Raw genomic sequence first — 26239 nt, 5'->3', positions numbered from 1 at the left:
TCCTTAGGTATGTTGTCCAGAACTGCTCACAGTCTCCAAGTGTGGTCTAATCAGGGTTTTGTATAGTTGCAGCATAACTTCTACCCCTTTGTTTTCTCGTCCTCTAGATATAAAGGCCAGCATTCCATTAGCCGTTTGACTATTTCTGTTCCTGTCCATGACATTTTAATGATCTATGTACATAACTTATAGTCGAGAATACGTTACCTTAGCATTAGTTTTGCGATACATTAATATATATATAGTAAACAGGCTCTTCAGCTTTCTAGTCCAGGACTCTCAGTATTCTTTCAGCACCTTGTTGAGTCTGAGGGCCTGATTCATATATTTTGAGATTGTGCAAAATTAAATTTGCACCTTGTATATTGCTGGATATGCAGATTTGTGCTTCGCAGTAAACAAAGTGACACCACACCCTCTTTATTGCCTCTGTTATAAAGCCACTAAATCTTGACTCTCAATTCCTTCGCATTCCATTCAGTCTTCTGTTATGTAGCTTGCATTTCATTATAACATGCACAATGCTTGACTCCTGAGGACTGTGCTGTAATGCAAGTGGATTGTACCCTCTAAAGTAGTATTATACTTGAGCTGGGGTTTCGCATCTGGCTGCTCCAGAAGAAGTTGTTCAGGATGGATTTGCGCTAATTATGGCTCGCCAAAAAACATGATGGACCTGAAATTGCGGTTGGAGGCTTGTTGTGGGCGAATGTCTCCGATCTGCAAAAAAAGTACGCACCTACCCGGTGCCTCCGGACCTACGACGACTCTTGCTGTCCTGAGCCTGCAGGCATACACCTGCGTAAAGGCCCACATGCAGTTCACAACCGTCATGTGTCTGCGCAGCCTCTGGCAGTGCCTTTAAAGACTGCTAGTTAGGTTGCTGAGTGCTCTGTTCCACTGGGCAGAATGTGTACTGCCAAAATCAGCATAGAGGGGGAACGTTGGGTGGATCGGGGAGGTAACCACACCTCTAAACCGTGGACCTGCTGACTCTCCCATTCACGCTCGAAAGTGGCGACGAAAATCACATCCATTGTTCTACCTGCTATCGTAGGAATTTTGTTTTTAGAAACAGTTAAAGCAATTTAATTTGATTCAATATTAGTGAGGTAAAGCCTGCTAGATTGGGTAGGAAACCAAGATATGGATGACTCAAATAAATTAATTTTTATGCCACTGCAAAGTTACTCTTCTCTTTGACATACAATTTGCACATGGACTGCTGTCGGGAAACAGTAACTTTATGTTGTGCTTCTGAGCTGTTGATAGGGTCTGTCTGTGTGAACTTTGTAAGCAGATAAGGGCAGTGCGGACAGCTCAGAGCGGAGCTTGTTTACAACAAGGCAGAAGAAAACAGTTAGACATAAATTAGGGCTGACGGTTTCATGAAGCACAATTGGTTGATCGCAGATTCAATGTGACTGCCCTGAACTGAGCGATGATCCGTACAGTATGCAAAATTCCCTTCCTTGCTGGTCTGTGCCCACCAGCCTCACAGTAGCTTTCCCAAAGCCCTCAGCTATGGCTTTGAGTGGAACCAGAACTGAACATGCCATTGTTGTGTCCAAATTCCTTTTGACAACAATCACATTCTTTTAAAAACTTCGTAGATTTTACTTGTCACTGGTTATAAATGAATTTTTGTTACAAAGCAAGCATTTTCCTCTCACCGTGTTTTATTTTTAAATAGGAGGAAGGTATACCACACCGTGACTAAAATTACTGCACCGCACAATATTTGTGTTTAAAACGGGTCTATTGCTAAAGCCAGTGAACTTTAAAGCAAATGTTTCTCTTTTTCTCTTTTTCTGGCACATGTTGGAGTTTTACCACTCGCTTCAGGTTTAACACATTTGTTTGATTGGCTGCTTTGCTGCATGGTTCTTAGGTTATACTTAGCTTCATCCCTGTTGTTTGCTCTGCTTATAAATATATATCTCAATGAAATCATCGCAGGCATAATAAGAAAGCAGAAATTACTGTAATGCAACCAGTGGGTGCTTGATGATGAAAATTCAAGTCTCCATTTAAATAAATGAGAGTTGTGGCATATGTTTATTTTTAATAACCATTAGACATACCGTACTAATGCTAGCTATTGCAGAAACTTCTAAACAATAATCAAAATCATTTGCTTTAAAATCCAAGCATTTTATCTGTGAAACAAATAAAATAATTCTTCTTTGTATAAATAGCTATACCACCTCGAAACGTAAGTGCTTTGCACAATGAATTAATTGTTTTTTTTAAAAGAGTGCAGTGACTGTTGTAATGGAGCATGATATCTTGTGAGAGTTCAGTGAAAGTGTTTTACATGATTTCCAGATTGCAGTAGAATTCTGTCAGTGGAACACACATTTCCATGGAGCATTTGATGAGGCACCAATTTATTCCTTGTGGGTTGTATAGTTTTAAGCGACTGGGTAAACATAAGTTGGTCGTACCATGGGGTATTCTTATTGAGAGATTTTTTACCTTAATCAGTGAACTATAAGCAACACATATATCAGAGTATGTGGTACAGAGAGCAATAGATACTGTACAATGATAAATATGTTCTGATTGAGAACCAAATATGCTGGAAGTGTACAGAACAGGGTTGGCTCAGATATAAGAATCACACCTGGAACATTAACCTGTCTTTCTCTCTCAGAACTGCTGTGCATTTCTGTTTTGATTTTTGATTTGCAGCGTTCATGCTTTTTCACTTTATCTGTGATTAAAGAATTGTTATGTGAGACATACATCTAATTGAAAGCATATTTTCAGTACTGGCATAGCTGGCAGTAACAGAATGGAGATAAAAGATGATGATTCTCATGTTTGTTCTCAATTTGACTGAGACAGTAGTCTGAAGAGAACAAAAGGGAAACTGAATGAAGAAGTATGTTCAATGGTGTTCATGCACTTGGAAATGACCTGAGAAAGAATGATCAAATGAGTAACTTTCTAACTGGATTTTATTCTGTGTGTTTTGTTATTCACCATCAAAGAATATTTTTTTATTAGGCTACTTTAGAAGTGACAATGATGACTATTACATGGTATAATGTTATGAGTGCACACATTCTTTCTGCCACTTTGGAGAATGAACTGAACTGTTCTGGCACATGGAAGGGAATTGAAAGATTGGGATCTTGACCCATCAGCAAGTGGGGGCTGTAAGTGTGAGCAAGGGCTGAGTGTGAGCAGTGAGTGGAAGTATTGGGCTGTGAGTGTGAGCAGGAGCTGGAGGCTGTGAGTGTAACCAAAGCTGAAAGTGTGGGGTGTTGCCATGATGTGATTACCTCCGTGTGCTATTTCTAGAGGTTTTAGGAAACTTCTCGAAGTAACACTTTGTAAATCACTTCCCAAAACAAAATATCAGGGAGAAAAATAAAAATCCCACACAGAGAAATTATTAAAAGACCTCCAGCAATAGCATTCCAACATTCAACACAAGCTTGTGGGAGTTGGCACAGAAGCAGAGCATTTTATGGTTCACAGTTTGTGTTCCAGGCAGTAATCTGTGTGTTGAGTGTATCCTCTGAGTTTGGGAAGTGATGTCATTGATTGGTCAGAAGTGTTTGTGCTGCTTTGCAAATAAAGAATAACATCGAGACAGAAAGAGTATATTTTTGTAATTAGTGTTCAAAATACATGCCTGAAAGTAACAGTCACCCAGATAATTCTGCAGTGTCTGTTGAAGGAAACGGTGGAATATTGAAAAAGGCATTCAGGGGCATTAGAATGGAAAGTGGCCTTTGATGATCAATGACCAGATTAAAAGATTCATGACATACAAATTGCGGGCACTAAGAAATAGATCAAAAATTCAACTGGAAAACCTTAGAGCAATCAAATGAAACACACAATTTAAAAGCCTTGAAACAGTTGGAATTGTTTAAATGTTAAGCCCTGATATATTTGTATAAATCAACAAAAAAAATATATACCAGTGGAAGAAGTCCAATGCAGTTGACCTTCATTAGGCATGCAATTTTAAGGATTTTATTTTTGGGGCTATTTTTGAAATAAATTTTCCACTCCTGTTGTTCAATTAATGTTTGACCCTTCAGCAGAGATGTGAATTAAATGACATTTCCTTGTTGTCCTGTATTTGAAATGCGACGTTAGTTGTGGATCATAAATGATGATCTTCATTCTGGAGCTAATTTATTCATTTAACAATTTCCCTCAAGAAGTTCCAGCAGAAGGCTCGAAAGCAAACTAAGCAGAAGAAATCAAAGTCGGCTGAATTTCTGATGGGTGAGCCTTGCTTGATGAGTTATTGCTCATAATTTGTGTAAGGATTAATTAACTAATTACAGACAAATGGCTGTAGGCTAAATTTTGCTCTTGCATGTCAGGGCGCAATTTGTAATTATTTTAATCATTTATTTTTTTAAGCTTCAGATTTAATTTTAACCTAATTGTGTTTTGGTGACATTCGAGGATGATGTGTTTGTCTGCATATTTGATAAGGGAATGTTAAAGGAATTACGGGGAGAAATTTTTCCTCGTTGTCATTGAAATGTACTTTCACGCAACGAGCCAACCTGACCTTCTTGTTTTTTTGACGGATGCAGCAAAAGACAACAGATCTGCAGCAGAAGGCATTGAAAATCCTGCTTTTAACATCAGCACCAAAAACCTTTCAGCATATCATAATTCAGCAGAAAAAGAAATTAGACATGACAGACACGATGGCACCCTTGCAGCTCACCAACAAAAACTCCTGCTCCAAACCTATGATCAAGCAAGAGGTGAGGCTTCAGTCTTGATTAACCTCACAGTGACTGACAGCAGTTTTGTTCTTGATCTAAACCTCACATTCCGGTGTCTAAACCTTACATTCCAACTTTGCGTGTCGTAACAAGTTCCTTCCAAACCCATTCTGTGAATTGCTAAATGATAGCAAATCCTTTTGGAACGTGGGATGTATCTGGACATTCCACATAGAAACTTGGAGGGAAAGCTTCCTTAGGTTGGTCATTGGAATACTTGTGATCTTTAATGCTTTGCCTTCAGCCTCCTTAAACTGATTCTTTTAAAAAAAAAACTTGTGAATAAGATGATGAAAGAGGGCACCCTTTAGATACCTGCATTTAACTTCACACACCTTTTCAAATGACCTTAATCACAGAGCTTACTTTAGTTTTCCTTTTATTTTCAGGCCAAATCCCTTAATTATTTTGCCAAAATGTCCACCTCAAAGTGCTAAAAAGTGCAATCATTGGATTAAAAAGGCTTACTGCTTCCAAAGCATAATATGCTATACTGTGACAGCCTATATGACGGGTTATATAAATTGGCAGATTAGGAACCTACCATGCAAATGATTTTTTTTAAAAAACCTATAATTTTTAAAAAGACATTGTGTTTGTTTTGGTGACATAAAAAAAGGCACATTAATAACCAAATGGTGCCAATCATTTTACAGTGCACTTGAGTAACATCCCCCCTTTTAAGAGAAGTCAGTGTAGACCATGAAATTTGTCACAGTTTTACACCTTAGCTGCTTGAGTAGTCTGGCAGACATGCTGACTTGAAGATATGTACTGTTCATCACAGCTGTCAGTAACAAATCACACGCTTTCTGCTAAAATGGAATAATGGAAAGAGGCATTCTTCTTTCAAAACAAAATGAAAAAGGAAAGTAGCAAAAGATAATCCTTTTCAGATGATTCTAAAGATCTAATATTACATAACCATGATCTATTCATAATATTTAAAAGTAAGTACCTTATTGGAATTATATTACAGTACTGGTTCCTCTAAGCGGATGTGCATGCAGCATTGACAAACCTAATCTGAATTTTTGTTAATAGCTCAATTATATAAATTTCTGAAAGCTATAAATGGAGTAAAATAAATGTATTATGCGCACTGCTCTAACACATTTCTCAATCTTTTTTCTGCTTCTGTCAGTTAGCATAAGATTTGCAGTGATCCCTTTAAAGCTCGATAGTAGTTCAAATAGCGTTTTAAAATAAATATAAACTGGTTTAGGGCTTTATTTTTCAGAATTAAGAGACTTTTTGTTATATACATTGTCATTTATTTCTATCAGCATTAAATACAGTGCGGAAGGTCGAGGGATATTGTGTATTGTACACTGGAATGATCGAATGTAGCCAAGCTATTCAGGTGGATCCAAACATTGACAAAACTCTTAAGCGCACAGATGTTTTAACATGGATTAAAACTGGGTGTGATGCCATACAGTGATTCACTGCACATTCACAAATGGATTGAAACTGATTTTAGTATACACTTTATTAAGTTTATTAGCATTTGAATCATCTTCTACAATAAAGCACAGTGGATTTAGTGAGAATTGAACATGCTTCATTTAGCCAGTTAAAGGGAGTATTCGGGGGAACCCAGGCCCTGCTCATCATTTTATAAATGACAGTATTCAGAATTGATAGAGTGTATTTGAAATAATTCAACATGTACATTCTTTGGAATAAATTCGCCTCCACTATCCATTTAACTTCAGGTGTAATATTGTGCTTTAAATCTAACATATATTCTGGAAGCTGTGGATCACTAAGAAGTAAAACCAAGCAGAGGATAGATACCTCATCACCTCCATGCTGGGGACAAGCTTATTGCCACAGTTGTACTAAAACCACTGCTGGATTCATGCCTTGTGCCATTTTCGGGATAGTAAATGTCTTCTGCTCAACAGACCTATCTTTTAGTTTGGTCTTTGATCTGGTTTATGATGAAGAAGGACGTACAGAGAAATTAGTTACAACAACTGATGGTTAACAAGAAATGCTGTGCTTGTTATTTCTTTTTTATATCCAATTACATTTTCCTTTGAACATAATACTCAGCAGCATACATGCATTTCTGACTGATAAATAGAGGGTATGCCACAATTAGCAGTGTGATACCATAAATATTCCCACAGGTAAGACAGATTGAATGTGTCATATCACACCACAGCAGTTTTAGGCTGCATTTGTACTGCCAACTCTGTGGGGTTGTGAAAAGTGACATTATCACTCCAGAATCAGGCCCTGATCTGATTTCAGGATGTTGCCATGTAAGACCCCTTGGGCTTGACACTTTATGGAGTACAATACTATGGGGTTCAATACTATGTCACGTTGAGTCTAACTAGTGCTCAGGGAGTTCATTGGACCTCCTTGGCAATGTAAAAACTTTCAATTTTCAAAATGTTCTGACAAAGCGGCCGAAACTGCTTGTGCTCTGAAGACATCTTAGATTTAGTGGCCTGGAATGGAGCTCGGCGGATGCACGTAAGTACACACGTGCAGAGCTCCCTCATGGATGCAAGGCTGGGGTTCATGTCCATGGGTGCTGCAAACCATTCACTGTAGCTACCAATCTCAGAATAACTACATCCTGGTATGTTTGCAACTAAAAAAAAATCTCAGTATTTTCTCATTTTGGTGGTGCACACACAAAAATTAATTGAAACTACATTGTGAGGCCACATTATCTTAAGATAGCTTACCAGTGGAAATATGAGTTTTTAAAATTCTTACATGGCATTTCACACATAGCTTCTCTACTTGCTAAAGTACAGGCAAAACCCGCCGGTGTTGTCTGAAGTCAATGCGTTACTACAGTATGGATCTGTGGAGTTCACTAAATTGAAATAACTGAATCCAGCAGATTATAAAAATTGAATGGTTTGGGGGTTGAAATCACGCTGTGCAATGTTGGCAAAGAACGTGATTGCAGAAATTCTCCTGTCCATTATTTTAACAAAAGTAATACTAGTAGTGCAGAGTGCTATTTAAACCTGCTTCAATTTTTATTGTGGCAATATATTTGGCAAAATCCTTGCTCCTAAATTGTTTGCTGATTTTTTAAAAATGCAAATAAGCAATAATGGATTTGCATGTGTCTGTTGTTTTGTTAGGTGTGTCACATGTCCAGATTACTCTCAGCTTAGCCGTACAATGCACCTCAAGTTTACTTTTCCCATCCCATTTGATCTTAAAAGGATTTCAGTCTCACCTTTATTATGGGTATTCATAGATGATTAGAACTCGGGCATAAGAAGCACAATTTCAAAATTTGCTGATAACACAAATATAGAGGATTTGGCAAGCAGCAAATACTGTGAAAGACTTCAGGAGGACACAGATAGGTTAATGGGATAGACAAACAAGTGGCAGGTGCACGGTTATGTGGAGAAATGTGAGATACTATATTTTGGGAGGAAAATGAGAAAAGGATAGATGCCAAAGAATGTGGATGAACAGAGAGGCCCAGGAGTTCAAAGACATAATTTCCTGAAAATGTGAGTGCAGGTAGATAAAACTATAAAAAAGGCCAATAGCATTTTGTGTTTTATAAACAGGAACAGAGTACAGGGGGTAGAAAATGCCCCACCCGAAACGGGACGCACGCACCCTGTTTCACTGGTTTTTACCGCAGCTGTGGTTGAGGTTGCCTCTTGAGCAAAATTCCGCTCTTTGTTTTTTTTAATTCAGAACCGGAAGTTACTCTTAATGGGGACAGTGACTACACTAGAGGGGCGGATACGGGGCTGTGGCAACACCTGAGGGGCGGAGGTTGGGGGCGTTGCGGAGCGACCGCCACGATGATGTCATCATGGCACTGCGTCAGCATGGCTCTCCCCTTCACTTAATGGGGAGAGCCGCTGCGATGTTAAAACTTCAGCCCACTGGGCCACCACGGAGGGTTTCGGCTGGACCAGCGGCCTGGCACCCAAGAGGTGTTGCTAGGCTGCCTGTTGGCGGCCCGGCTGAACCCAGGGGCAATAATTGTCAGGCCGACATGGCAGTCGGCCAAAAAGAAACATGGTGGCAGCGGCAGTGCATCCTCCCCTTTAAGGGAAGCGGCACCGCCATTGCAGAAGGCCACAGCCTCATTGGACCACCGGGAAAAGACAGGTTTTGGCACCGCTGGGCGGGACGAAGATTTTCAGAGGGCAATGTCGCCGTCGGGGGCGGGATGGGGAGCAGGGGGTAGATCAGCAGAGCGCACGGTGGGGCCAAATTTCCGGGTCCGGATAAGGCCGTTACCACCATTTTGCGGTGGCCATGCGGCGTAATCGAGTGACCGCCGCGTTGCAGTCGATTGGCCGCCACGACCCAAATTCACCTCGGGGATTTTTCGGCCTGTCTCCACTTCTGTCCCGCTGCTGCCGTCTGCCTGTGAAGCTCTGTATGAATTTTGTTTGTTTCAATGAGATCATTTCTCATTCTTCTAAACTCTAGAGAATATAACTAGTCTACTTCGATTTTAAAATTCTCATCCTTGTCTTCAAATCCCTCCAGGCCTTATCTCTCCTTATCTCTGTAACCTCTTCCAGTCCTATAATCTCCCTAGACCTCTGCGCTCCGCCTATTCTGGCCTTCTGACCATCCCCGATTTAAAAGGCGCCACCATCGGCAGTCGTGCCTTCAGCTGCCGAGGTCTTAAGCTTTGGAATTCCCTCCCTAAACCTCTGCCTCTCCACGTCTCTTCCTCCTTTAAGACGCTTCTTAAAACCTACCTCTTTGTCCAAGCCTGTCCCAACATCTCCTTATGACAAATTTTTTTTTTGATAACACTCCTGTGAAGCGCCTTGGGACGTTTTATTACGTTAAAGGCTCTATATAAATACAAGTTGTTGTTGTAGGCCACAATCTAAGCATTGAGTGCTGCTTTGAGCACCCCATTATAAAAAGGACATTAATACCATTGAGAACAATGTAGATCCACCAGGTTTGGGATACTGTAGTTATGAGGAGAGATTTGAGATATTGGGACTGTTTTCACTGGAACAGGGAACGCTAAGATGAAATTTAGTATAGGATTTGAAAATGATGAAGAATTTTGATATAGAGTGAATAGGGAAACACCCTATTGTTGGTGATGAGCAATCATTGATCTAACATGATCAGTAAGAATTTGAGGAAACAGGTTAGAAGAAATTACTTGTACTCACAGGGTTATTGGAACATTGAATGCATTACAACAGGGAGTTATGGAGGTAGAGATCAGTGCATCTTTTAAAAGAGAATTAGAGAGATATAGGGGGAGAGAGCAGGTCAGTGGGATTAATGTTGAATTGCTCCAGCAAAGAGCCGGCCGACACACGATGCCCCGAATGGCCTGTTTAAATTATACATTTTTATGTTTCTATATTGGGAACTAATTTCTTCATTTATTTATATATAGACATTAAAAATGTACATAATAAATACTGAGTTCAATCTCCAGTCCTTTCTCAACATGCCTGCAGTTTAGCCCACTGCAACACTATAGCACCGTTACAATATAATGAAGGTGTCCTCAGGAGAGCTGGATCAATCAATCGTGTTTCAGGATCTGAGGCATAATGATGATGAGTTTTACCATTGATGGAAGCAATGGTAAACATTAAGCACTGAAATATAAGCTGGATTAGAAATATAGAAACATAGAAAATAGTTGCAAGAGTAGGCCATTCGGCCCTTCGAGCCTGCACCACCATTCAATATGATCATTGCTAATCATGCAACTTCAGTACCCCATTCCTGCTTTTTCTCCATATCCCTTGATCCCTTTAGCCATTTGAATATATCTAATGAACTGGCCTCAACAACTTTCTGTGGTAGAGAATTCCACAGTTTCAATTCACTGAGTAAAGAAGTTTCTCCTCATCTCGGTCCTAAATGGCTTACCCCTTATCCTTAGACTGTGACCCCTGGTTCTGGACTTTCCCAACATCGGGAACATTCTTTCTGCATCTTAACCTGTCCAATCCCGTCAGAATTTTATATGTTTCTATGAGATCCCCTCTCATTCTTCTAAATTCCAGTGAATATAAAGCTAGTCGATCCAGTCTTTCTTCATATATCAGACCTGCCATCCCGGGAATCAGTCTGGTGAGCCTTCGCTGCACTCCCTCAATAGCAAGAATGTCCTTCCTCAGATTAGGAGACCAAAACTGTACACAACATTAGCCTGGATTTTCCTGCGACTACTGCCTGACTTCAAGTGGGCAGGGGTCCAGCACGTCATAGCACCTAGCCATTTTTTCTGTCATCGTTCCTGGTGGTCACCCTAAAATGGGTGGATATATTTAATGAGGGGGTCATGACGTGGTGATATTTTATGTCTATTTTTGTTTCCATCACTACTGCCTCATTTACACTTGGCAGCAGTCACACCTGTATAAAATGTGTATCCACTACTGCTAGATGCTACAGAGAGGATGGAAATGGAGTGAAAGGACCCAGCAATACTTTGCATTCATTCACATAAAGCTTATTTCTCCGCTATTGGAAACCTCTTGACCATCTACCTTTGTACCTTTTGACGTGGGACTCCCATTTTAACCTCCACCCATCTATTCCAAAATCTTTCATTTTGGAGCAAGAGAGGAGGAGCAATGAAGGAAAGCCTGGTTGGTCAAGAAGCATGACTCCAAATTCGCTAGTACCCTCACACCAGTTGAGGTGCTTCTGTCTCTAACAGTCTCAGAAGCAGTGTGTACCGGGTGCAGTGACTTCATGGAGTGGCAGGATTCTCCAAGGTCCAAAGGGTCATATGGCCACACCTGTTCCCTTAATCAATGCCATGACATATGTTAACAGGAAAGGAATCCTCTCTCTGAATATCCAGCTCATTTGCGACCTGCACCACTGTATCATTGCAAGTAACTGCTTGCTTTCCTAGGAGCAACCATGTTATCTTCATTTGAAGGCAATATACCACAGCAGCACGGTTTAGGCCAGTAAGGCGAGTGTCTGGGTGGTTTATCGGAGATCTCGGACACCCTTTATAGACATGGCCGATGACATCTGTGCGCTTTCCATGTTTACCAACTGAGCACCTTTTATATTGAGGTCCATTCATCCACCAGTGCCATCATAGAGCCTGGAACACACTAGGGGTGTTCTGCTATATAGTCAAGTGAACGTTTGCTGTCTGGAGCACAACTTTGCTTAGCAAGAAGGCTTCATCATGTCAACCCAGGATAGCAGGGAGATTGGCCAGACGAGCATCAGCAGTCTGAAGAGGATGTGGAGGACAACATATTGCCGGTTGCAAGAAACATTTGTGCTATTGTCATAGAGGAAGCTTTCTCTTCAGTTGTACATCTGGTCAACTAATTAAAATTTCTGTCTACATCTTTCCTCTACAAATGATGCCATCATCTAAAGATCCCTCCCTCTCTGTATGTTAACTGCAGTAGCTCCCATTCAAAACACCTAATGAAAGCCACTTCTAAATCTTGGCAAAAACAGAGGGGGTCACATTCAACGTAGCCACTTGCCGTTAATCTAGTGGAGCAGATCGCCTGTCCATTGTAGAATCCATCTGATTTTCATTTTGCCAGGTTACTATCCAGATGGCCAAGAAGGAGTGAGTTAGTTGGCTACTCTTTTTCCATGTAGCACTCACTGTGGCTCAATGGGTAGCACATTTGCCTCTGAATTAGAAGGTTGTGGGTTCAAATCCCTACTCCAGGAACTTAAATGCATAAATCTTGGCTGACACTCCAGTGCAGTGCTGAGGGAGTGCTGCACAGTGCTGTCTTTGGGATGAGATGTTAAACCGAAGCCCCCTCTCCCCTCTCAGGTGGATGTAAAAGATCCCATGGTGCTATTTCAAAGAAGAGCAGGGGAGTTATCCCTGGTGGCCTGGCCAATCTTTATCCCTCAATCAATATAACAAAAACTGTTGATCTGCTCATTATCACAGTGCTGTTTGTGGGAGTTTGCTGTGTGCTTCCCACATTATAACAGTGGCTACATTCCAAAAGTATTTCATTGGCTGAAAAGTGCTTTGAGATGTCCAGTACTCATGAAAGGTGCTATATAAATGCAAATCTTTCTTTCTTTTCAATATCAGCCTTTTGGGACTGAGGTGGCTTTCATGTCATGGTAGCTAATTTCTGAGATGGGCCTTCTACTGCATGGGTAACCTGATCGAGCCTCCTTTCTGCCACATGTGTTGGTATCAGCGGGGGCTAAGAGAAGGCATGCTGTTATCCTGAGAGACAGCATCCACATTGCTGCCATGGCACTAGACATGTTTTACATGGCAACTGATCTGTGTGAAAGCAGATCTAATGGCACCACTGAGCTCAATGATCTGTATCCCAGCCCCAGTTGGTTGGAGGTCACAAGACACAGTTTTCTCCAATCTTTCACCTCAGACTCTACAGCTGCAGTCTGCAGTGATGCCACCACGGCCTCGCCCCTCCCTATCTCCGTAACCTCCTCCAGCCCTACAAACCTCCGAGATATCTGCGCTCCTCCAATTCTGGCATCATGTGCATCCCTGATTTTCATCGCTCCACTATTGGTGGGCATGTCTCCAGCTGCCATGGCCCTAAGCTCTGGAACTCCCTCCCTCTCCATCTCTCCATGTCTCTCTCCTCCTTTAAGAAGTTCTTTAAAACCTACATCTTTGACAAACCCTTTGGTCACCTGTCTTTATGTGGCTGTGTCAAATTTTGTTTTATAACGCTGCGTGAAGCGCCTTGGGATATTTTACTATGTTAAATGTGCTACATAAATGTAAGTTGTTGTTGATGGAAGAAGCACAGACTACCCTGATGGTCTTTTGTCAGGGACTAGCTGAAGTGCTCTTGCAGAGAGCTGGCAGGGCTCAATGGCCTCGTTCTGTGCTGTAACCATTCTATGATTCTATGAGCTGCATGCAGCACATAATCGGGGTGCTAAGGTTCTAATATCCTATGTGAAGCTTTTAGTAGGCTGATTGCATGTAAGGATGTGAGTGAAGGGATACTTGCAGGTGAAGGCTGGAAGTGCAAAAGTTACCCCTTTTACACTTCATTGAATCTCAATGCCGAGAGCATGCAGAAATCAAGCGCAGGCAGCGGAAAGAGCGTGCGGCAAACCAGTCCCACCCACCTCTTCCCTCAATGACTATCTGTCCCACCTGTGACAGGGTCTGTGGCTCTCGTATTGGACTGTACAGCCACCAAAGAACTCATTTCAGGAGTGGAAGTAAGTCTTCCTCGATTCCGAGGGACTGCCTATAATGATGAAAGATAAGCTCTTCACGCCTTCAAAACAGTGAGAGATGAGTGGTTATATGTCACAGATATGCTTAGTACAGCACATTATGCTGGCTTTTCTAACTTTGCCTAACCTGGTAATTTTAACCTGGTAATCAGCTTTTCATGGTATTGACTATAGTTGTATTCCAAATATTGGAATTGGCACTGTTTCTCCTGACAACCTCTTTCCACTTCTTTGCTGTTGCTCCTCTTTGGAAAAGTGGCACCCACCTGTCCTTGAGTTTCTGGAGGACTTTACATTAATATTTGTGAAGCAAGGAGGGCGGGGAATCTCTGTGCCCTGCAACAGACCCGTCTGACAATTGCCAAGACAACCAGTTTGTAGAACAAAGCCTTCTCATGTGCCTGGCCCTTTACGCAGCTGTACACCTTGAAATCCTGCAGCAGCACAGTATTTCCTGCTGCTCATAGGTCTGCTCCCAACGTGAGCAGCTCCGGCCCATAATATTCTAATTAAGCTGATCCCACAGCGCCCATGCAGTCACACTTCCCGTGGTGATGATGTCACGGAGGGGAAACCCAGGTTGTTAAAGTAACATGACCAATTGAGGGAATGGTAGCATAGTGGTAATGTTTCTGGATTAGTAATCCAGAGGCCTGGATTAATAATCTGGAGATGTGAGTTCCAATCCCACCATGGCAGCTGGGGAATTTAAATAAAGTTTGAATAAAAAGCTAGTATCAGTAATGGTGACCATGAAACTACCAGATTGTCACTAAAAACCCACCTGGTTCACTAATGTCCTTTAGAGAAGGAAATCTGCTGCCCCTACCTTGTCTGGCCTATACGTGACTCCAGACCCATAGCAATGTGGTTGAATCTTAACTGCCCTGTGAAATGGCCTAGCAAGCCATTAAAGGGCAATAAATGCTGGCCCTGCCAGTGAAGCCCACAACCTGTGAATGATTTTTTTTAAAGTATTTTTTTAAATGGTAACAGAAAGAATGGATGAGGTGGAGAGTTTCAGAAAAATGGTTTCTAAGACATTTGCACCAAAACTGGAATTAGAACAAGGCAGCATTTGCTTTCATTAATATAGGAAGCCTGAATGGATTTGTTCAAGGCTACTTGTTTGTAAATAACCAAGTTGCTGTAGAGTAATCTTTCGAGGTGCACTTTAACCAGTCAAGGACTATTGGTGACAAAACTAATAATCAGGAAATCAGTTTTGACTTCAATCAAGGGACTGTCAGGAAGAGAAATTGCCCTTTGGCTCCATAAGTTGCCTCAAATTTGCTTTACAATATTCAGCATTTAAAACTTCATCGGGGTTTGTCAGTATTTTGTTACTAATTGTACATCTCAGAAATTACAATGGAAATCAAGGATTGGGAATCAGTTCAATCCATCCCTGTGTTGGATTTCTTCTCTTGCTTGCATTTATCTGTGAGTCCACGAGAAACGCTTGAAATACTTGGGTAGCAAATGGCATTAGTTCTGTGATACAATTGCCTTGAAATTTGCTGCGGGGTAATTGGGTGAAAATGCTTAACAGGGTTGTCTGAAATTGCTCTCTATCTACTGCCTTAGCCGAGGCATTAACCCATCTATGTTAAGCAGGTTAACACCTCTGCTGAAATAACAAAGAGAGGAATTTCAGATGACCATGTGGGAGGAGGCTCACGTGGACCATAAACCTGTGTTGGGTCGAATGGCCTGTTTCTGTGGCATAAATTCTATGTCATTCTGTGTAAAGTGTCCAAATGCAGTGATCCCACAATGCAGTTTCAAAGCTGATAACAGGAAATGTGTTTTCTTTTAGCAAAATTTAATATCAATTAATATTGTCATTTATTTCAACTAAAGATTCAAAAATGGTGCTTTAAAAAACCAAAAGATTCAAATGAGTGTTTGAGGCTGAAAAGCCACTCCGGTGTTAACTTGGTAACGTGAGCGCTCAGCATATGGTATAGACATAAGTGCCATTTTAATTGAATGCAAGTATGCAGGGCTGACGTTGGGAGAGCAGACTGTTTTGTTTTGCTGCAGAGACAGCAAGGGCTGTTTCCTACTGGGAAGAACAGCAGTGCTAGATGTAATAGCTTAGTGGTGTTATTACAGTACATAAGCCTTTGATTAGAACACAGACTGAAGGAGTTCCCAGCTGGATCTAGCCGCCTGGCCTCTCAGTAGCACTTGTTACTCGCTGACAGATATAGAAATGAAGTTTAAAAACATTTGGATTTTCAGTTTGTTTTTCTTTATTGAGCCCTGGTAGCAAAGTGACTTTTACAACCCTTATTTACTGCTGTTATGTATTTTGTGACTGATGTCCAAAATACAGCTGTGCAGGATAACAGATTTGATGCAATTTGCCTTCAAACCTTCTACTGATATGGGAAAAGTGGTGGTTGTTTACATCTACCTGCTTTTGTACAATATTCGGAGGTCACTGCTTGGAAATTATACTTACATGCCCCGGTCGACCCAGGCAACAATTTTTCTAAATTTGCTCAAAGAGCCCTTTGCGGAAACAATAACTTTGCTGCATAATTTTAAAGTTCTGCCGTAATTCCGATCCACTATTATCACCACTCAGTTTACTGGGTATCTGGTCTGACATCCGAATTTGTCTTTGATCTGCCCCTGCATGTCTCTAGGCAACAAGGGGACACCAGTGTGGTGACTCGATGCCGTCATGCTGCTCTCCCTGCTCTGTGCCTGCGTGATCAGATTGAGAAGCGATTTGAGGTATGCAGTATGGTAAATGCTACTGAGCTCCGATCTCTCCAGCAGGCAGTCAATATCAGAGGCACTCCATGGACACAATTGTAAATGTAATGTTAGAGTGATACTTGTATCGAAACCAGGCATTTATAGCTTTTGTGTGGAGCTGATCAATGGCGTTCCAGGGTGGATGATTTCAATTATAGTTCTTCCATTACATAATCTTCAAGCTTTCACTTGCATAGTATTTCAGTATAGGCATAAAGGTCATGGTATTGTTAGTCACAAAAATAATGGTTACATTTCAGATACAAACCAGTCTTTTATGGTCTTAAAATGTTTTGAAGATTAAAATCTATCTTGGACCAAAATTATCTTTATAGCTGCGAAATAGATATTTATAACATCTCGAGTCCCAAATACATTCGTTTTCCAGACCGCGCATATGTTTTGACAAAATTTTGGGGGTTCAGGGTCTGCAAAAGCTGCCTGTCACGAAATGAATGAATGGATCATGATGCTCATTCACTTCAAATGTAAAGCGCTCACATGTAGCAAATGTTCCTTTCAACTGGAGTAATGCTGATTTCTGATAAGATCAACGTTAAATCGTCTTGGAGATGGAGGAAAAAGTTGATTGTAAAAGAATGTTTCATGAACAATAATATTGAATGACTATCAATCAAGCCAAGGACACCAAAGTAAGCTCAGATGATGTCTTTGCGGGGAAAATGGAGTCGTACAGATTCTACTGAAAATCAATGATGTTAGATAAATGTTAAAAAAGCTATAGGAATATACTAAACCTTTGAACCCCCTCGTTTTCAAGGCTTTTTTTCATACCGCAAGTTATGATCTGGTTTCAAAGATTGTCTTCGTCGACCTTTCCTGTTTTGGTAAGTGGGGCACTGGGTTTGAACGCAGTGTGAGAACCATTAAGTACAGAATCTAAAACTTACAAGGTAGCAAAACTGACATGCTGTACTGGTGTCAGTTTCAGAATTAACATTTTGGTTCATGTGCTTCTAATAATCAGTGACCCTTACTTCATGTGCTTTCCACAGGAAATGAATACAGCAGAAATTACTTTGACCTACAGATGTATGAGGGAATAGACCCAAGGCAGTATGGGATAGAGGTCAGCACAGAAGATGAGTGTGAATTAAGTATGTAATTTCTTGTCATTATATTCTCTTCAAATCACTTTAATGAGGTGGGAATGACCATTTGTAGTCTAGCCTACTTTTACGGTTTTAGGATTGTAACTTGCTTTCTTATTAAAAGTGGGACTGGATAGTGTTAATATTAAAAGTGCATTTCTAATGTGTTACTTCAAATGTGTAAGATATCTGAAAGCATGGCATGTGTTAGCAGTCTGATATTAATATATTTAGTGTTAAACTAACCTGAGTATTAGTTTCATTTCTTCTTTTAAATTAAACTGAAGTGTTTGATGTCTTCATATAAAACTCATTGTCCATTTTCTCGAGGCTCTTACAGGGCGTTTTAGCAAACCGTGGTATTAAAAATGAATTAAATTGGCCCATATTTTAATTCTTGTAACATCAATTACCCGTAACACACCATTTAATTCTTCTAGGTTGAGAACAAAACCTGTAAATCTTCAAAGAAATTTATGAACATTAAGAAGATTTTGACTAATTTATAGGATCTAATAGGACAATTTCTTTAAGCCAAAAAAAAATCTGATTTACTGTTTAATGGTACTGATTACCCTGCTTCTTAATCACACTGCATGCACAATATTCTCTGGTTGATTTTGAAATTGTGATAGGTCATTCGAAAGCAGATATAACTTTCTGAACACTGATATTTGACTGTGAAAAAAGAAAACTGGCTTTCCTAAGACATGACAAAAGACTATTAAGCTTAAGAGCATAATAATTGTTCGATGAAAAAAGACCAAAGTCCATCTAGTTTGCCCTCTACTATCCCAGTAGTCACATGATACAATGATAATGAAGTTATTGACTAATCATAGCAATCAATCTCTATTAATTAGTCTACAACAGACCCAGGCATGAGGCGGGCAAAATCCCAGTGGTGGAAAGAGCTTTGAGAACCATGGGAGAGAAATTGGCCTCTTTTGCACCTCCCATTAGCGCTTCCAGTGGTGGTAACGGGGAACTAAGTGATTACAGACCGGGCACGGCAAAATCACTGACATCCGCGAACTTCCCTGGCATGTTTGCGCTGGCGTTAAAACTTACCGCCTTGATTTCTTGCACCCTGTTATCGCCCCGGATGTAAAATTCACAGCTACAGGAGGTGTTGTCTGCTCGGCTGGCCGCTTGGGGAGCACTAATTAAAGGCAGTGGTGATCAGATAGCCCAAAATGTAATTATGTCCGCAGTGTGTTGAATTTTGATTTCTTTGGAACCCGCAATTGCTCAGCCCTGCACTCTCTCAGATGACAAATATTTGAACACAGTCTTCATTGAATTAAATCACAGTTGTATACAATTTAAAAAAATGTAATTCCGTCTCTAGTTTCATCTCTGTCGAGACCACTTTCCACCCCGTCTCCTCCTCCTGTTAGGGAGGGCCACTCTGCTGAATTCTGCATAGTGACCAGCCATGACACTTTTTAGCTCCAAATTTTCTCAGGGCTCCTGGCCTAGTGGGGAATTATCAGGCCGGGCAGAAGTTGGCGGGGATATGGTTAACAGGGTCTGTGCCCCATTAGGCCCGTGCCAGGGTTTTCAGCAGATAGAGGGCACGGATGCTTCTTGCGTCTGCCGCCTTTCCAGCTGACATCAACCATTCAGATTTCCTGCCAGGCCTGTCAACCCCTATTGTGTTGTACACCTACATTAAGCAGGGTATAGTGACTCAATATGGCAGAAGTGGGGAAGGCTGGTTTCTTTACAGCAAGCAGTTATAAACAATGCTCCCATTAAGCCGCACGGTCCTCTGCATCTCCCACGCAGCTGGCTCACTGGCTTTTAAATCGGAAAAATTACGCATGCATGGTATTTTGAATGGGCCCCGCAGCACCTTAAAGGCCTGCGCACCCAAAAAAAATTAAAGGAAACATTGGTCACAAAGTAGCCTATCTGAAACAGGGCCCATTTCTGCTACTTTCACCAATTGGCACAGGTCCCCAGAAGCTGCCAAATGCCACTATTATCACTTCCACCCAAGCCTCCGTGTCCTTCCCCAGGCCCCTCCCAACCACAATGGGCAGCCCAGCTGTGCCGCTACTGATGGGGACACTCACCCACTTCATTTAAATAGTCTGACCCTGAGAAATTCAATAAGACCAGATATGTATTTGTTTAATGGAGGAGAAGTCTCACTCTGCCATTGCTACAGAAGCAGAGCAAAATCAATGGCCTAAAATTCCAATAGGGCCCGAAAACGGGCGGTGCCACTGCGGGGCAAGGTTTGCTCGCGGCCATAAAAAGATCGCAGGCAGCGCCGTTATTTTGGTGCTGCCTGATGATTTGAATGATTGGAACGCACAGCCTAGCGAGGAGTGAGATGGCTTGGGGTATGCGCTCCGCAGGAGGCCAGATGTAGCGTGGCCACAGCGTCCCTGGGAGTGAGGCTGCCTTTTCTTAAAGCAAAACTTGAGCCCTTAAAGGGGAACTGCCTACTAAAAAATTTTAAAATAATTTAAAAATAGGCAGTCTCTAGCCCTTAGAGCTCAACTGCCTTCTGAAAATAACACTGAAAAGCATTCCAAAATGGCGATCTTCAGCTCTTAAAGCTGAACTGCCTTCTGCACGTAAAATATGGTAAAAATGCTTCAGCACTAACACAAATTGTTCAACAAGCCAAGAAAAGAGCACCCACGGTCTCGCACACAGCACTCTAGCTTTGTGCAGGGGGTCAAAAGTGAAAGGGAGGTCCTCTACCCACAGGGGCCAGGAGGCCCTCCAGAAAGAAAGCTGCGTGACCAGATCGCTGAGGTCGTCACTGCCAACAGTGTTGCCCCCACCACCTGGCTCCAGTGCCCAAAGCGGTTTCATGACCTTGATGGTCTTCAAAAACCGTCTCCTATTAACTGCATCACTAGCCTCACACATTGCTCAATACATTACCAACCCCTCGCCACCCAGTCACTCACCCACAACAATCTACCAAACGCGAGGTACACCGCACATTCACCTCGTCTCCTTGGAGGAGACGGTGCTGGCCAATCTTGGCAGAGGCATGGCTGAGCCCTTAGCCAGTGGCGGAGCTGAAAGTACACAAGATGTTATGCAGTGTTACCCCAGTGGCTGCAGCATGGCTGGCTTTCACTGGGGGACCACTGCAGATATCCTCATACGTTATCTTCCTCACATTCCACTTCCCCTCATCCCAAAATATCTTCTGATTTACATCATCATCATCATCATAGGCAGTCCCTCGGAATCGAGGAAGACTTGCTTCCACTCTTAAAATGAGTCCTTTGATGGCTGAACAGTCCAATACAAGAGCCACAGTCTCTGTCACAGGTGGGACAGATAGTCGTTGAGGGAAGGGGTGGGTGGGACTGGTTTGCCGCATGCTCTTTCCGATGCCTGCGCTTGATTTCTGCATGCTCTCGGCGATGAGACTCGAGGTGCTCAGCGCCCTCCCAGATGCACTTCCTCCACTTAGGGCGGTCTTTGGTCAGGGACTCCCAGGTGTCAGTGGGGATGTCGCACTTTATCAGGGTGTCCTTGTAATGTTTCCGCTGCCCACCTTTGGCTCGTTTGCCATGAAGGAGTTCCGAGTAGAGCACTTGCTTTGGGAGTCTCGTGTCTGCCATGCGGACAATGTGGCCTGCCCAGCGGAGCTGATCAAGTGTGGTCAGTGCTTCAATGCTGGGGATGTTGGCCTGGTCAAGGACACAAATGTTGGTGCATCTGTCCTCCCAGGGAATTTGTAGGATCTTGTGGAGACATCGTTGGTGGTATTTCTCCAGCAACTTGAGGTGTCTACTGTACATGGTCCATGTCTCTGAGCCATACAGGACAGCGGGTATTACTAAAGCCCTGTAGACCATGAGCTTGGTGGCAGATTTGAGGGCCTGGTCTTTGAACACTCTTTTCCTCAGGTGACTGGAGGTGGTGTTGAATTGCATCATCAGTGTCTGCTCTTGTTGATAAGAGGCTCCTGAGGTATGGGAAATGGTCCACATTGTCCAGGGCCGCGCTGTTGATCTTGATGACTGGGGAGCAGTGCCGTGTGGCGAGGACAGGCTGGTGAAGGACCTTTGTCTTGCAGATGTTTAGTGTAAGGCCTATGCTTTCGTATGCCTCAGTAAATACGTTGACTATGTCCTGGAGTTCAGCCTCTGAATGTGCACAAACGCAGGTGTCGTCCGCATACTGTAGCTCGACGACCGAGGTTTGAGTGGTCTTGGAACTGGCTTGGAGATGGCGAAGGTTGAACAGCTTCCCACTGGTTCCGTAGTTTAGTTCCACTCCAACAGGGAGCTTGTTGACTGTGAGGGGGAGCATGGCAGTCAGAAAGATTGAGAAGAGGGTTGGGGCGATGATGCAGCCCTGTTTGACCCCGGTCCAGACGTGGATTGGGTCTGTAATGGATCCGTTGGTAAGGATCACGGCCTGCATGTCGTCGTGGAGCAGGCGGAGGATGTTGACGAACTTTTGGGGGCATCTGAAGCGGTTGACAGTGTCAAAGGTCTTCGTACGGTCGAAGAAGGCCATGTATAAGAGCTGGCGCTGTTCCCTGCATTTTTCCTGCAGCTATCGCGCTGCAAAAATCATGTACGTTGTGCCCCATGTGGGATGAAATCCGCACTGGGACGAGCTCCTCGGCCACAGGGAGAAGACTTGAGGTGGACTCTAGCGACGACTTTCCCCATGGCTGACAACAAGGAGATTCCTCTGTAGTTGCCGCAGTCGGACTTGTCCCCTTTTTTAAAGATGGTCATGATCACTGCATCTCTGAGATCTCCCGGCATGAGAGAGATGAGGTCATGTATTCACACCGACAGTGCCTCTCCGCCACACTTTAGTGCCTCAGCAGGGATTCCATCCGCTCCCGTAGCCTTGTTGTTCTTAAGCTGTCTTATGGCTTTTTCTATCTCGTGCAGTGTTGGGGTTTTACTGAGGTGGTGGCGGGTAGCATGCTGCGGGATGGAGTCTGATTTACAAGATACGCATGGTGTAAACATGTAGCTTTTGCTTTCCCACCCTCCCCTCACCACAGCTCTACCCTTGTGCCGCCCTCATTTCACACAGCTAAGGAATCCAGCCTGCCTAGCCAGTGGTTGACAAGAAGAAGAAGAAGAAGAACCGTCAATCGATTTGGCACTCCCAGCCACCAGCTTCTTGAGGTTGTCCTGCAAGGCCATCTGCAGTGTCCCCCACTGAAAGCCAGCCATGCTGCAGTCACTGGGGTAGCACTGCATAACATCACTAGGCAAAGGCACATGAAAGTTAGTGACTAAACAAATGCACAAGCGTGATTAGTTGATTTTTTGATGTCATAGTGGATGCATATATGGATAAAGTTGGATTGGAAAGTTTGCTTTGTGGTGGCTTTTTCTTCAGCATTGTGGCCAGCTGTGATGGTCAGTAAACGAGGGAAGGTAAGGTGTGGGACAAATGTTGAAAGGGGAATTGGGGTTGTGGTCATTGGTATCGCAGATGGATGATTCGATCCCTGATACCCCGACCAGAAAGAGGGCTGTCTGGCTTTCATCCTTCCTTCTGCTTCCTCCTCTTCTATGTCATCTTCTTCTGCTTCTTCCTCTTCCCTCTGCGAGCAGCTTGTCCCCTTTGCTGCCTCTGCTTCATCTCCATGTGCCCCCCCGCCCCAGGACTGTGAGCAAGTTGTCTTCTCAGAGTCAAAATACTACAGCTGCTGGAAATCTGAAATAAAAGCAGAAAATGCTGGAAATACTCAGCAGGTCAGGCAGCATCTCGACCTGAGATGTTAACTCTGTTTCTCTCTCCACGGAAGCTGTCTGACCTGCTGAGTATTTCCAGCATTTTCTTTCTTCTCCGAGACCTTCCTTTACCATCCAAAGCCTTGCAAGCATCCAGCAGCACTCCCTGCACACTTTTAAAGACTTTTTAAATGTATTGTACCAAGCCACTACTTTAATAAAATATTTTTAAAAATCCAAAAGCTAAAATCCAAACTTACCTGAAAGCTGTCTGTGCCCCTTTAAGAAGCGCAGACAGCATCTCTGCAGTACTGCTATATGCACATTCTTCCATGCGTGGTTTGGAGAGGGTGTTATGGTGAGCGGCAACGTCGGAAATCCCAGTCGTGCGACAAATCAGGTGTTGCATGCCGATTGATGTCACAGTCTGTTCATTTGAATTTGAGAGGCCAGCGCTGGCAACGGCAACGCTACAGACCTCACCAAAATGGCAGCCGCCGTGTCCCATGCCGGATGCAGGTGGAGGCAAGGTAGCTGCCATCTTTTGCAGAAGTACGGCACTAACGGTCGGTGGAAAGGTAGGGAATTTCTAGGTCAGTGTGTTTCTGTGTGGCTGCGGTACAATTAGGACAAAGTTTACCTCCCTCAAGAAGGATTACCTTTCTCCTGAATTGTACTGGATCTAGCAGCTTAGTCATGAAGTGAATAACTCACGTAACCAAGGCAAAGGGTTTGGAGTAACAGAGTATTCTGCACTGAAATACATATGCTTTGAAATCATAGGCTGGAATTGAGTTGCTTTGTTGCAAATTTGTTTGACAGAAAATAGTTTTTTTCCCCTCTTCCAATATTCTACCCTTACCCCGCCATTCTTGATGACCATCATTCAGTCAGAAAAACACGCATTATGTGTGAACCTAGGCATTGACACTGGTAGGATATTTAACCATGACGAATTCAGGAGAAACATATTTACCCAGACAGCGATGAGAATGTGAAACTCGCTACAAGCAGTAGTTGAGGCAAATAGCATTGATGCATTTAAGGGGAAGCTAAATAAACTCATAAGGGGGAAAGGAATAGAAGGATATGCTGATAGGGTTCGATGAAGAGGGTGGGATGCAGCTCGCGTGGAGCACAAACACTGACACCGAGCTGTTGGGTTGAATGGCCTGTTTCTGTGCTGTATTTTCGATGCAATTCTATGTAACAACCTTGTGTGATGTTGACAAATGCATACCTTCAGTGGGGCTCCTAGATAGCAGTTGGGAATGAGAATTGTGGCTCGTTTCTCCCCACTCCTAGCTTACAGACATTGAGAACAATTGTAGAACCTGACACCTGGCCCAGTTGGCGCCAAGTAATTCAGCATAGACCAAGGACTGAACTCAGGAGCATCCTGCTGTGTGTATGGATCAATCGCGCCCAGGAACTCTTGGGTTAAGCAAGGCATTCAACTCGGATTATGTATACTGAGATAATGTATGGAAGTTATGCGATTCAGTTTCCTCTGTAAATCAAGACTCGGCTATGAATGTACGTAAAGAAATGAAGGTAAACTTGAAAGGTGGTGGATGAGTATTTTAATTTGTATATTTTTGGGTTTAAATTTTTTGTACATGCTGGGATTGTTTTCTACTTCTGGCACCCAGTGTCAGAATCAAGCATTTCCAGGTCAGCTACAGCACAGACAGCATGATGCAGAATAAATCTCCCTCTCCTGCACTTCAGAAATGTGCCCGATCCCCAACCTCAAAACAGCACCCTATGTTACACCTGTGCAAGCGCCCTATACGACAGCAGCCCTGGAGGGGAAAGGAGAATATCTAAACATAATCCTTCACCCAGTTCTGTTTTGGTATGTTTCAATGGACCGATTGCAGTCCTATATGGATCGGAGAGACATTCTGGTAGATATTGGTAGTTCGAGGAGCAATGCCTAGTATTATTAAATTAAGTATTGATGGGATGTATTGACATTAGAAAGAGATGCATTCGAAGCTGTAGTCTACAGCATGGTCGCAGCGCAGTAGCTGAACTCTGCTTTGCAGACTATTTAAACATGCAGCATATTTGAATAATTGTGGTTAAATAATTTTAATACTTGCCTTATACCTGCAGCATTGTCATGCTGTAGCTTGCGTGTTTTGCTCACAGTACCTATAAAGCTTGGAGGAAAATGGCTTATTTGCTGTGGTCTTTTCCTACCAACATATCGGTTGTGTGTACTTTAGCAGCGAACAATGCAGTGTGTTCTTGGGATTACATTTGCAATAATCATAGTCTGCTGCACTGTGTTTCTGTACTCTGCGATCAACGGGTTCTGCAAAAAGGACATGTCTTTCATTATTCCATCTCTTTTGTGATAGCATAATTTATTGCACATTTTCCAGAGGTATTAGATTTCATTAGTATACTTCCTCTGTCCATTATTAAGTACAAAAATGCCCTGAGGGTAACTTCCCAGCCTGTCATGTCTATTAAATATTGTGCACCCACAAGTAAAAATGGTTGTGCATTACTCAAGCCAACAACAGGTTTGAAATACAAGTGTATAATTACATCATCCTGTTTTGAATATGATGATACATGGTAGCTTCTCATTTTAATTAAAGCACTCAAACCTCGACCTATGTGCGTTGACAGCCTAATTATATGGGGCTTGATTCTATAATTTTTTTTGCAATTAATGCTAAAC

Source organism: Pristiophorus japonicus, chromosome 1, assembly GCF_044704955.1.
Source record: "Pristiophorus japonicus isolate sPriJap1 chromosome 1, sPriJap1.hap1, whole genome shotgun sequence".
In the NCBI taxonomy this organism is placed as follows: domain Eukaryota; kingdom Metazoa; phylum Chordata; class Chondrichthyes; family Pristiophoridae; genus Pristiophorus; species Pristiophorus japonicus.
The sequence above is the reverse complement of the archived record's forward strand: the minus strand, read 5'-3'. Positions refer to the sequence as shown.